Source organism: Dromaius novaehollandiae, chromosome 7 (assembly GCF_036370855.1).
Source record: "Dromaius novaehollandiae isolate bDroNov1 chromosome 7, bDroNov1.hap1, whole genome shotgun sequence".
NCBI classification, from domain to species: Eukaryota; Metazoa; Chordata; class Aves; order Casuariiformes; family Dromaiidae; genus Dromaius; species Dromaius novaehollandiae.
In genome coordinates, this window is record NC_088104.1 from 47,621,072 (window position 1) to 47,635,176 (window position 14,105).

A 14,105-nucleotide genomic window follows, 5' to 3' on the forward strand; every position below is an offset into this window, starting at 1 on the left:
GTGATGTGGAAGACGATGTGAGGCCATTACCGTTAAGAAAAAAAGAAAAACATTCAGAGGGCCCAGTGAGAAATAATGCTGGCCACAGGTTGATTCGCACTCTGGACTTGCGTGCCTGGGAACAGAGAAATGCTGGGCCAGAAAGCAGCCTGATGTCTTTCCCAAAGAATATGGTTGCAGGACATGGGTTGGTGGGGTTCAGCACCAGAAAATACCAGAAAATGTCATATTAAATATTAGACTGTTTCCACCACCATCACCCCCGCATCTGCTTTTAACAAAATACAGCAGTGCCATAACATTTCTTGAGTGTGATGGAGACCTGCTGAGAGAATTAGGTCTTTTCCAGTTTCTGTGTTCAGCTCTGCTTTCTTTTCCCAAGGAGCAGGCTATGGGCAGCACTATGAACACTAATGGGAGGAACAGCCAGCCACCGCCAGCATTGCTTCCTGAGCACTGCAGCATGCATCCTCAGGTCTGAAGATCACTGACATACAATTGGCTATCAAATGCCAGACCTGCTCTTCTGGAACAGTTGGTAAGAGAATAACCTGACCACTAGCAAATTTTCCCTTTGAGCTTGGTCCTTGATGTGTGAGCGATCATATTGTTGTCAGATGTCATTCCTGCTTGCTCCTCCTTCCTGCCACCAGTCTCTAAATACCCTAATATGTCCTTCGGCCCAGCAGCCAAAATGATCTAGGGAGGACTTATCCTTCCTGGCTTGGTTGCCATGGTAGTGTGCTTTATTTGCCCTCAGCATGGCATCAAATTGTCCAGTGCTGCAACTGAAAAAAGCCATCGTCTTCCCAGACAGAGACACCCTGCGGCCCCTCCATTCCTCACGGCAGGGTCCCCAAGGAGTCTGGCACCTACATAATTCATTCCCAGCCTTACACCAGCTGCCGCCTGGCTGCTGTTTGTCCTCTCCTCGGCCTTATGGCAGCTATTTGCAAAGCACCAGGCCAAGTAACCTGTACCAGGGCAAAATCTCCTTCATGAGTTGCAGCCTCCACAGGCGACAAAGGAGTAACCATTGTTTATTTTCCAGGATGCCCTGGGCAGGCTGGATTTGGACTTACAGCCTTTCTTGAGCCATAACATGGCCTTTCAGCACAGAAAAAGGGGGGGCGGGGGCATCCCACCTGAGCTCTTTGCTGCAAGGGTGACTCCCCAGGAGAGTGGAAACATTGTCTCAGGCCTGCTTGCCATGAAAGATGGGCAGTGAAGGTTTCAGGAAAGCTGTAAAGGAAAGGATGCTGGAGAAAAGAGTATACCAAAACTCGGGTATGCTTGTGTAGCTCGCGGCTTAGCTCATTCATGGGAAGAGGAAGAAGTGCTGCTGTGTCTCCCAGCTCCAGATCTCCTCGTAACAGGAGAAGACGTGCCCTGTGTAGGTGGTCCTGGTTGAGCCATACTGTGGTGGTGACCGCTCCCAGAAAGACCTGCACTCGGTTGCACTACATCCATACCTCAGGCATCTCCGTATGCTCTGCTTTTCCTCTTTATTTCAGACTTGTGATTGCATGCACAGTGTAGTTATGAGCAGCCAAAATGTTTGTTTTTCTAATTGTTAGTCTGATTGTATTGTTAGTCTAATTAATGTTTTAACAGCCTAGTAAAAATACAGCAAACAGTTATTTTCATCCAATTACAGTGATGCTAGCTACAATAACCCTGGTGCCTTGCAGACGTTAATGAAATGCAGCCTCCTTCCGGGGGAAGTGGAGACATGAGGTGAAGTGAGCCCAGGTGAGTCCTGCGCCCTCTGAAGCAACAGCCCCCTGATTTTCTCTCACACGTCGTAGGGGATGAGGTTGACCTGGGAGTAACAGTGAGGGTGTCGCAGATCCATTCAAGCTCTGCTGGGTTGTGACTTCCTGGTGAGCAAAGGGTAAGCTGTCCACTCACTGTCTTCTGCACTCCTTATCAGTGCCACTGCAGGCATTTAGTTGGTACCTGGCAAGGCCACACAGCCAACAAGAGGGCACTCTGCTCTTGCCAGAGGCCCAAGCAGAGCTGTAAGCTTGTCTCTCCTGCCTGCTGGGCTCCCATTTGGGGCTTCTCCTGTCTGTTCCTTCCTTTGCCCTGTTTCCCTTTCAAGAGAGAATGTAGTGCATTTTAAACTGAACATCCACAGGAAAAGCTCCAAGATGGGAAGGAGGCTGTTCTAAGCTCTTGCAGCCTGCCAGTGTGCAACAGCCACCAGCACAAGGACCTGGGGCTCAGGACATGTCCTCAGCTCACCTAGCTCCGCAGGCACCACTGCAGCACAGAGGAGCTTCTCAGGAAGGGAGGCCAGCAGTGCCATCTTGGGTCAGGCAAGGAACAGATTTAATATCTCTAACTGTGTGCATGTGAGAGAAGAGGAGAGCAAAGGTAATTTTTCCTCTGCGTCTTTCTCCTTTCCCATCATGCCCACCCTTTCCCCAAGCTGAAGCAAATGCAGACCAGGAAAGTGGGCCTGTGAGTCTCATTCTGCATCAAGAAGAGACTTCCTCTCCAGGCTGGGAGAGATAGTGTCTGCTGCAGTGTAGTAGTAACTGCATATAGCTACGTGTAGCATAAGTATGTGCAGCCATGTGGCAGAAAGCACTGCTCCCCAGGCAGCCGCTGTGGAGACAAGGAGCAGATGTCTCTCAGGGCACTGGAGTAGGGGAGGGCAGGGTAAATATTTCTATAAAGGCTCGGCCTGATGTTTGCCCACAACATTGGCATGCGTCATCCATTATGCATGGGTGTTTGAGCCATGGGCAATAGAGCAGAATGCTTCCTGATTGTTCATGCACTAAACAGAAATAAACAAAGATGTGGGAAGGCAGAGTTCATTCACACTCAGCCCACATCCCCCTCAATCACTGTGGTTGAGTGCCAGAGCAGTGCCAAACTCTCTGGAGGGAGCAAGAGGAGAGCCCAGGGCTGGGTTTTTTTCCTAACTTGTTTTCTTGTCAGGACTATGAGTGGGGGCTCTGAAGATAAGCGCATCTGTGGCTGACACAACTGCCTGTTTCTCTACGATCTGCTCAGTGAGCAGGCTCTGCAAAGATGCTCTGTGTTTTCGCCTGGGGTCAGTCATGGGGCACTCAAGATCCCCCTACTCCAAAAAAGGACATGGGCTTTCTGAGCCTCTGAAAGATATGATGCAGATAGATAGGTTGTTTCTACTGACAGGCTCCAAGACAAAGTTCACTCACTTTGTCCTCAGCCCCTGGTTGCTCACCTTTTCTTCATGGTCAACTGTCAGCAGTGGTTGCTAACCCCTCAAGTGCTTCTGAGAGGATTTCCAAACTGAATGTGTGGACGAAATGTCACGTCTACCCTGCATAGTCCTATAATGTCCTCTACAGAGGTGCTGAGCTCCAGTCCCAGCCATTCCATCCATCTCTACCAGTTTTGGCCTTCCAAGGGAGGAAATGGCTCTTGTAAGCTTGTCCATGAACCTTTTGCTTCTCTGCCCTTGCTACCTTTTCACAAGATGTTTCTTGCACTGGAAAACCCCTGGCTTGAGGCTGACATAGTGTGACTGTTAAAAATCCCAGCCCAAGCCTATGGCCACACAAAGGAAAGGGAACTGCAGCTCTCAAGGGAGAAGAAAATCCATCTTCACATTGACCCTTTGCAAAATCGATATCCAGACCTGCTGTACAAAAAGCAGAGCCCAGCAGTGAAGTATCTAGCCAACAGGCGATGTGACATTTGCACACAGAGTGGAGGAGCTTAGAGGTGGGTTTTACTCTGTCCATCAGCCATAGGGACAGAAGTGGCCAACGACCTGCTTACCCTGTCCCTGATAAGGACAGTGTGACACATGGTGTCCTTGAAAGATCTTCAGTCTTGCTCATAACCTGTTGCATTTGCTTCCAGTGGGGTCAGTGAGCAGAGTTATTTCAGCTAACTTACAGCGCACAACAGCTACTTTGGGCTGGACTCCTCAGAGGCTTGCTCCAAGTTATAGTGATCCCTTGTTGTTCAGTTCATTTCTCCTCCAAAAGGAGATAGGCTGCATTTTGCCAGGTCAGCTTTAACTCTGAATAAGAACATCTAAAGAAACAGCTTTGTCCTCTCCAGCCCCTGGAGGGAAGAGGGGTTACGAGTTTGATTTGGGGAGTTAGAGATTTGATCCTGCCCTGAAAATATTTACCTGCAGTTAATTTTGGAATTCTTTTCCCAGGGCATCCATATATTTGCAAGCAGTTGGCTTAAGGATCTTTTTATCAGTGTAGGTGAGAAAGCAGGACTGCCAGGTGCCCTGTGGAGAACTGATGGTGCAGAGGCTCTGGCAGTCAGCCAGCCAGGCACAGAGAGAGGCTCTCTAGCAGCTGTCTGCAAAGCACCTTCCAAGGGGCCTGGCACCCATGGGAGAGGAGGAGGAGGGCAGCAAGGGGAAGCTCAGCCCTCTGTTCCCCCTTGGTAGGAGTAAAGTCCCAGTAGTGACAAACACTTTGAAGAAAGGAGGAAAGAAAGTTAGGCAAGACTGCAGCAAGCTGAGAAAGGAATAGGCTAGAATGTTATATGCGCTGGCTATGCCCCTGTGGTGGTAATCTCATAGTTATTTTAGACTCCAGCTGGGAAGCAGCTCTGATCCCAGCTTTTGCAGTATCCTGCCAAGTCCATGCTCCACATGTGCTTTCATTGGCTTTGAACAAGACAGGCTGCGTGGTGAGAAGCTGCCAGCACCAATCGAGGTAAAAGACCTTAGCACTGCTTTGTGCTCCTGGATGTGTGTTTGTGCCTCGCTACCCAGATCCCAAAGCTCCTGGGAAGAGGCTGCAGGAACAGGGCCTCTCTGGGCTGGCACACCTGTCTGCCAACTAAGACTGAGCTCTGCTATCCTGTGTTACTGGTTTGTGGGAGTTATGATGGTAGCCCCTTCCTCCCCCATCCCCCCACCTTACAGCTGCATCCTATTCGGCTCTTGCTTCTTTGTTCTCGTAGCAAAGAACACCCCAGCCCCATGGGGTTATCTTTGTCCTGCCTTCCCTTCCCTTCCCTTCAGAGAGGGCTGATATTGCACAATCTATCACTTTATTCCCCTGGCCACTCAGATATTTACCCAGCTGATGGCCTTTTTCTCCCCCCTCCCCCCTTCCAGTCCTCCAAATCATCCTACAAGCAGTGCGGCCAAAGTGTCCATCCCTGCCGTCTCATGCAGTGCCAAAGAGCTTGGTGGTCTCAGTTTCCTTTGCAGTTTTTGAGGTTATCTTGAGATACCAAAGGATTTAACTGTCTTACTTGAACTGACCTTGTATCACGGGGGGGTGGGGGGGTTGGGGGGGTGGGGTGGGGTGAGTGGTTTGCATCTGCCATGGCCTGGCGGGGCTGTTGCTCTGCTCTTATGTTTTTCCCCACGTACTCCCCTGACAGTGTGATGGTGTTGATTCAAACCTGAGCTGAGTGACAGCCGTCACTGCCCTGTGCCAGTTTGTATCAGCTAAATCTCAGCCATGCAGTCAATGGAAATTCCTGAGGGAAGAGTTAAACACCTGGCCACCACTAAGCAAGCAGCCCCAATTCGGGAAAGCACTGACGCGTGTGCTGATTTAGGGTTTGTTGCTTTCCCTTGTTCTTTTTCTTGATGAGGCCAGGGTTCAAAGGCAAAAACAGAGAAATTGTACCCATGCTTCCTGATGCAGGAGTCCCTCAGTCCCCAAAACCATCCCGCACAGCCCCTCTCCTGGGAGATGTTCCTCATCAGTATTGATCCTGAAGATAGGCAGTAGAAATGTCCCTCTCTGCTTTCTACATGACCTGTACTGCTGCTGTACAGGGGTTTAACTGTGGCATTGGTTCATCCTGCACAACTGTTCTCGGTCTCCCAGCATGTTAGGACTTCCCCGTGTTAATGTTGTATGTGGAAGATGTCTCTGTGTGTGACAGGACAAAGAGGGCTTGGATAAAGATTCTGGCAGTCATTGAGACATGCACTGTGAACCTGTCAGACTTGATCTTGCTGCCCACCTGGTTAGCACAGCTTGCAGCATGGATCTGTGGGAGGAGGGAGTACAGGCATCTCTAAAAGCTGCTGCAGCATGGCTTCAAGCAGCAGCAGATGTTAGCAGTCTACACTGCCTAGACCATTTAGAAGGTGTATGGTGGTGGGGAGAGGGAATGCAGTCCCTGTGGGCTTTCCTTCTATGCATACAGCTATATCAAATAGCATTGGGTTCCCCCCATCCCAGTACAAGCAGGACTCCTAACCAGGAGTGCCTAGTGCTGATTTGCACTGCCTGTGAGTTGCGGGGCTCCAACCTGGCCATGCTCAAAGGGGGAAGGAAGTGATGGGAGGCTATGGGAGCATATCAGGCAGCAGAGAGTCAGGAATGACCCTCCTCTGCCTGTGGAGCCAGCATGCTCTGCTACTGCATGTGCCACTCACTGAGGACCCTCAGCTTGAAGGTCTGTCCCCCTTTATTAGCCTAAATGTCCTTACAGAGCAGGCTGGAGCTAAGCCAGGGTCTAAAAGGCAACACAAGATGTAGGGCAGGAGAGAGACCAGAAGCTCAATGGACTTGGGGTAAGAGTTATTTCTCACCTCTGCTGGTCAACATGGTGGAAGCCCTTTGGTGGCCAGCTGTGGCCTGCACTGTGGGTGACTAAAAGACCCTGTTTCTGTTGCAGCAGCTCCTCTGCCACTGGACCAGGGCTTTGCAAGATGAGCATTGAGTTTTCCTGGTTGATCCGCAGCAGATTCATGAACTGTAATTTGGGTTGGACTCAGTGTTTAACCTTTTATATTCACAATACAGTGTCTGATGAAATTGTCCTATCTTATGTCTGTGTATGTAGCCAAACTCCCTAAATCAAGAGACCGCCTGGATCTACAGATTCCTGAGTCCTCCTGTTGGAGGTGTTTACAGCAACACTACATTTTTGAGAGCAGAAAATTCAATTTTGGGAAACTGCAAAAAAAAAATTTCTTAATTCTTCATTTAATCTCCCCCCCAAAAAACCCTTAAAAGTTTAAACTTTGCTTTTCATTTTGAAATTCATTCTTTTTAATCTTTTGAAAAAAAAAATCCCTAAACTTCTCAACATTTTAATGCCAGCTGACAGAAACAAACAACGTTTATATATTCAGACTTTTAAGTGCCATCTTAACTGCTACAAACCGCACAGATTGGCTGATTTCTGTTTAAATCTTTACCTAGGGGCAATGGATACAAGCAAGGAAAACCTTGTATTGGTAGCAGGTCTCTGGGCTTCTCCACTTCAAATGATTTCTGTGGATGTTCACAAAAATGACCATAGTCTTGAATGCATGTAAGGTGAAACCCCTGCACAGAGCTGGAAGCAAACTTCCCATCCAAATTCAGCCTTCGACTTTTCACCTTTTGCCTGCTGGGGTCATTTTACATTTGTTTTTGCAAAGTGAGCATGGAACTGAAATGCCAGCCAAGATGTGTTTTGTCTAGAGCGGTTAAAGAAATGCAGAAGAAAATGAAAACCAGCTGAGAGATGTTTTGTCTCCATAGGCTGAAGAAGGTCATGAGAAATGTCTTCAAGAAAGACTGATAAGCAGGTTTAGGAACATGGTGTATGAGGAGGGCAGGTCTGGCTCTGTGTAGGTTTGGAGATGGCACTTATTCCAGCTGCTATTTCATTAGTCTGACATGTGGCTTTCACAGACCTGATGCATATTATTGGAACATCCTTTACTAGGGTGGTGTTCAGGAGCAAATATACTAAACCTTTGTTCTCTCCCATACACTCCCAAATCAGCACTGGCTGCCATGACATGCATCTCTCCCTGTGTGCAATGTGGTAGCATCCAGATCTTGGCTGTCTGCATGGTCTAGGCAGTGTCTGCCTGTGACTGACCACTGGAGGTCATGAAGGGATGCTACAGCAGCCCCAGACTGGCGAGACCATCAGAGATAGTGGAATGAGCTGAGCTGAGTGCTCTGGGGCAAAATCCAAGGTTTTGACTCTGCTGTAGTCAATCTCAGCTAACCTGCTGGAGCTGTTTTACTTTCTTAACCTATGCAAACAAGAGCAAAATTCAGTCCCCTTGTCTCTCTGCGTTATACAGAGTTCATATACACACAAGCTGTTCAGACAGGTCTGTCATCAATAAAGAAATGAAGACTGGATGGCATTCTGGGATCTGCTTGCTTTCAGTTCATGCCCTGGAAGTACAAGGGAAAGGTGCACAGAAGTTCAAACCTGAAACCCCATTCATCAGTTGTGAGGACTGCTCCTTCAGCAGTATTTCCATTATTTTGCTAGGCCTGGAGTTAATTACAAGCTCATGGTGGCCTTTTGCAGTTGTCAATCATCTATCTTGGCCACCCTGGCTCCTCGCTCCACTTGTGAATGTTTTAAATCCAGGAGGCCGTGAACTAAAACCCTACTGCAGTGGCATGTTCTCTGTGAACCACAGGTTTATGCTGCCTCTGAAATGCAAGTTTGTACAAGCCTGAGGGCCCTTGCTGAGCCACATTGCTGCTAGAGCAAACAGCATTTTTAATTTATCACACACTGGAGCATCTCTGAAACATAGAGGAGTCTTGGGGATCCCAACACAGGGTAGCTATTAATGCAAAAGGATTGGAAAAGTTCCCCATGACTCTAAGATGATCCTAGTTCAGCTCTAAGCATGCCTCAGGGAGTCAGCCTTACTGATTTTCTCAGCTGTGCTCCCTGAGCCGCAAGAATAGTTTGAACCAACTACAATGGCTGCTAGTCCTTCGACCCCATAAGGACTCAAATCCTTACACCTCCTCTCAGTTTCAACAGAATTTTGCTTTGATTTGATGGGTTCTCAAGATTAGATCAAGAACCTCTTTTTGCAGTTTGTTTTTCTTCTGTGTTTTCAAGATGAAAAAGCAACACTCAGCTGTTTTTCTGGGAGAAGAGAGGATGGAAATAAATTGTTTTAATGCAAGCTTTGCTTTCCTAGCCAAGTTGATTAAGCAGGGTAAGACTTTTGATCACTTGATTAAGGGTGTTAACATTAATGTTAACATTAAGGGTGGCTCCAGGAACCATTGTGGAGACCTAGCACTGTAAAACACAGATTTCAAGGAAAGCCTTATGCACTGTGACAATTTAAAGTATTCCCAAAAGGGCGTTCATTCACATGGAAACACATTTTATTTGAAGCATATTATGAATGAGACAAGAGAACAATTTGTCTGCCAGAGATGGCCAGTGGATCAGTTAAGCAGAACACAGGGCACAGAGCGAGTCAATTTGCAGTGGGCAAAACATGGAGGCGGTGGCTACATCCTGCCTAATTTCCAGAATGCCTTTCATCTCTCCACTGTGGGGTTGAGGCGTTGAGTTCAGGGATTTCAGGACCCTAAGTGTTTGTGGCTTACTGCTACATGAAAACATGAAATGTGAAAAGAGAACAAGTGCAGAAGTATGGCCATAAACCCGTGATCACTCTAGCCTGGGACCCTGACTCTTACGGGGGCCAGCCCTGGATACTTTGCAGAAGCTGTGTCTGGGTTTGTGTTTTATTGCCAGAGTTTTCTGCCAGGAATTTGCCCAGTCCTTTTTCTGCATGTTTGTGCTTTGAGCTTCTGCAACATCATGTGAAGAGGACTCCTGTCAACACGCTCTGGTGAAAAGGCATCTCTCCTCCAGTGTGTTAAGCCTGGTCCCTCTAAATCTAGTTGAGCACCTTTTCTTTCTTGTCTGCCTGTGAAATGATGCATACTTAGGCTCTAACCACCTTCTCCACTCTGCTGTCTTCACCAGACAACTCCAGCTAGGTCACCCAGGACTTCTCCAGCTCTCCATTGTGAGGTGGGGCCATATGAACAGCAGGCACCATCTCAGGCGCAGAGGAACATCTCCATTTTTCTACTCTTCCTCCTCATAATGTTGAACATTGGGGGTGGGGGGTCATTTCTCAGTTTGTTTTGACCATTGTCTCTCTGCCAGTGTGTGTGCCAGGTGCTTCCCATCCGACTGCTGTTACAGTGCCAGTACCCCCAACCAGCGCCTTTTCACGGCTCTGCATAGAGAGACAACTGGGAGCTGCTCTTCCAGCTGGAGGGGGCAGATGGATGAAAGGGATGCAGCAAGTGGAAAGCACACCAGGGCAATGCAGCATGGCTGCGGCCCAGCCTCAGACCTTGTCTCATATAAGACACCTCTCTCATGAAACAGCCAATAAAGACTGGCTAGATGGAAGTGTTCCAGAGGTGCCCCCCCAACCTAAATTATGCTTTGATTCTGTATTTCTTCCAAATAGCTCATGTTTTCCACTTGGTCTGGTGGAGTTCTGCTGTCTCCCATGGAGGGACAGTACAACTTAGTCTCCTTAGAAGTGCAGTATCTGCTGCTAAACCTGTTGTTACACATAAGTGAAATGCATGTGATGGTTTGCAAGGTGCTTTGTGTATGTTGATGAGCTCTTCAGCAACCATAGCATTACCAGCTTAAGGCAAGAAAAAATAGGGCTTTCAAACAGTCCTGCTCTTGTTAGTGCCAAATAAGCTGCTTTAGCTTTCATGAACTGTTCACTTAAAGGATCTGCCTTCCTGCTATTCAGGGTGACAAACTGCCAGTAGAAACTCAGCCTACAAGGGATGTCTGGACAATGTGAGGTTTGCCCTTCGTTTCATCCAGATGTTATTCCCCTTCCTTTTAAGGGCAGGGCTTGCTTTGCTGCAAAAGACTCTTCTAGGACAGACCCGGTGCAATATGCGTGGAAATGGCTGATAAAGATGCCCTCTTTGGTACTTAGCAATTACAGTAGAGGGTTTCTGCTGTATGGCTAAACATGGCATGTTGTGAGGCAACTGCCTGGTGCTGCTGCCTTGTGCAGATGGCTGCCTATTAACTGTTGTTTCATAGTCTTTTTGTTTATTGCAAGATTAGTGCTCTTGTGTGCCCAGCGCTGTGCAAATGCAGGGTATTAGCATCCACTGTTTCATTCAGTGCACAGTCTCTGTGCTACTTTTTATCTCTAAGGACCACTCCAGAGAGAACTGAAGGCTGCATTCAACATGAGAAGTGCCTTCAGTTTCCACCCCCTCTGTGGCACCAATCACTAGTAAGAAAATGTTTAGCATTTCAGGAAAGCCAGGAGGCTTTCCTGTAAAGGGGAACAGTTCTCATTCTATGAGACTGCAGGTCACCCTGCCAGATCCCTTCATCAGTGTGATAACATAACCACCATGTTATGCTTTAGGTTACATTTGGTTTTGCTACAGCAAGATTTCTGTCCCTAAAATTTCTGTTGTCACCCCTAGTGACTGGCTGTGTGCTAGCATTTGGAGATGATTTATACCTTGGTTTGCTGGTATGTGCCAGGATCTCTGGTCAGCACTTTCAAGTTTTGAAATCATCCATTTAATACATTTCCTCAAAAGACCTCTGTTGTATGAGCCAAAAACTCCTTCAGCAGTAATAGGAAAGAAACTTACTGAAAACCTAGGGATCCTTGGCCTTTTCCATAGGCTTTCCTGCCATATTGCTCCCTTTCCATGTCTGATGAGAGCGACTAGTGATACTGTGTGTTGCAGGGAGTGCTATTATGTGTTACATATCACTGTCAGCTGGCCGGGACACTCAGAAAAGGGAGTGCATTTGACCTACAGGAAACCATGAATTCTGTGTATGAATTGCCATTTCTGTCTGCGACGCTTGGTTGACCTTTCTTTAAACTTGGATTAAAAAAAAAAAAAAAAAGAGAGAGAAGCCCTCATCTTTGCCTTGGTGGAAGTGAAAGACAGAAGCGCCCTTTAAAAGGTAGAATATATTCACATTTAGAGAGAGCACAGAACACCCTAAGGTCTGCATGGTGCTGTGATAATCAAAGCATTATTCTGACTAAACCCATCTTTCTCTCTGTAGTCGAAAGTAGCAACCTACAGGCTTCAGCTTAGTTTTGAAATTCAAACGGTACAGTGGTTATAGCAACAACTTTTTCTCTGTTTGTGTAAGTAAACTGGCTACCACTTAAAAAGCCACAGCACCTAATGAACTGTGACACTGGCAAGTCCATTTATTTGAACTAAACCTTGGGCAAATAGCTGCCAGAGGCTCTTACAAAATCTGCTTTTTCCTTAATAGCCTTGTCAGCGGGCTGGCTGTTCTGCTTGTTTGAGTTTTGTTGCAGTCTGTCCTGACATCAAGTGATGTTGATGAGAGTGATGACAGAGATATCCCTCCATCAGGGGAAGGTGGAAAGGAAAGGCTGGTCGTGCAGCCTTGGTCCTGCTACTGGGCATCATGAAGCAGTGGGGCCAATGCAGAATAACTTCAGCCATCATGGTCCTTGTCTGTCCAAGCACAGGGAGATGCAATGGGGAAATCTCCTCTTTGAACAACATATTTCTACGGCCTTGCACTTTGTGAGGTGCATCTGGGTCATTTCCGCCTGAGCACCAAAACTGGAGGGACATGCTGTCCCACAGTGAAGAATTACATCACCACCAGTTCCTCCTTGATCTTCGTTCCTCAGAGGGCACATGCTTATGTGGGTCAAAAGCTGCAGGATCAACATAAGATTCAGCCTCCAGGTGCTGACAGCAGAGCCTGGCCTTGCAGGGTACGGAGGCAAGGGAGAGAAAGCCCTGCAGGGTGGAAAACAGAGAGGAGGCTGTGGGAGGAGGGGGCTACAGCCCAGCAGAAAAATGCGCATAACAAATTCTCATTCTAACAAAATAGATTGTTACATTGCAAAACCTCTAGTGGGAAAAAGAAGCACAGAGGCTCCCAGAGCAGAGCCAACTGGAGTGGCTCTTCTGATAATTTTACAGTGGCCTGGTTGGGACTGTGATTTGTATCAAGCACCTCTTTATTTTCTGTCCTCTCATTGCCTATTCCCTGGGGAAAGAGCACATCTGAGTAGCCCTTTAAGAGCATTTCTCTCAGAGTATCAAGCCTGTGTTGCTTCCTTGCTAACTTTGTTTACTTTCCTTCATGCAGCAGAGTAATAAATTAAACTAGACAGCTTTTTAAATACAAGTGATTGTGTGACAAAGATATGACAGCAGAGGATGCTTTGCCCTAAAATCTGCCTCAGTTGAAGATCCAGGGCAGCAGGACATACACCAAAAAGAGAGTTCTCTCCTCAGACACCAGCCATGTCTGGTGCACACACGCATCAAAGATGTGCATGGAGCATCTGCCTGCAGGCAAGTTCCTAACAATAGTGGATGGACCACAAAGGGCTAGATCTTGCAGAGCACAATGCATTCAGATGCTGATTGGCCTGAGGAGTAGGACAGACTCATGAAGCTCCTCCATGCAGGTGCAAAGGTCAAGGTTGCATCTGAGTAGCCTCCTGGAGGAACGTGGCTCAGACAGTAACCAGTTGCCAAAATGGCAGCACATTTGCTGTCTGAAAGCCGTCGAAACATTCCCAGCAATGCACTGGTGCTGACTTGGAGTTTAACAGGTAAACATTGAATCAAGTAGTTCTAATTTTCTTCATTTCCTTAAATCTAATAAAAATTGGGGTTTAGCATAGATAAAAATGCTTCATTGTGACTTTTTGACACTTTTGCTTCCATTTGATCTGCACTTGGATATTGAAATGATTGTGTGGCCATGGTAATTTATGATCTGCTGGATTATGTGGTGATGAAGCATTTCAGTGCTTTTGAACCAAAGTTTGAGAGAAAGCTCTTTTTGGGGGGAGGAAGGTGCATTCTACCTCTCCCTCTTCCTTAAATGATTAGCAAAGGAAATTCTGATATGCAACCAACACTTTGTTCTGAGTTTTGGGTAGAGGTTTATACTCAGACCACACAGGATTAGCAGAGCTAGCCAACATTTTCCTTTAAAATATATTAGAGAGAAAATTGCATCTCAAATGCAATAAATGCTCCATGAAGCGTTTCTTCCATCTAAGGAAAATGTTGACATTTTTGTCAAAGCCAACATTTAAAACATATTTTGTTCTTCAAAGGAAGCTGTTTTGATTTCCTATCCAGAAAATTGAAATTTTAAAGTGGAAAAAATTATTTCTATTTATGATAGCTTCTAAATCCTGCACATTGTATTTTGGCAAGCTACAGGAGAAGCTCTTTATGTTTTTTTTTTTCCCTTTGTTCATGCCGGGGGGAGGGTTCTCCCAGCTCTGGGAAAGGTGCCAATGCCCTGTCTGTGCTTCGTATGGTTTGCTAAAGTCCTTTGTGCAT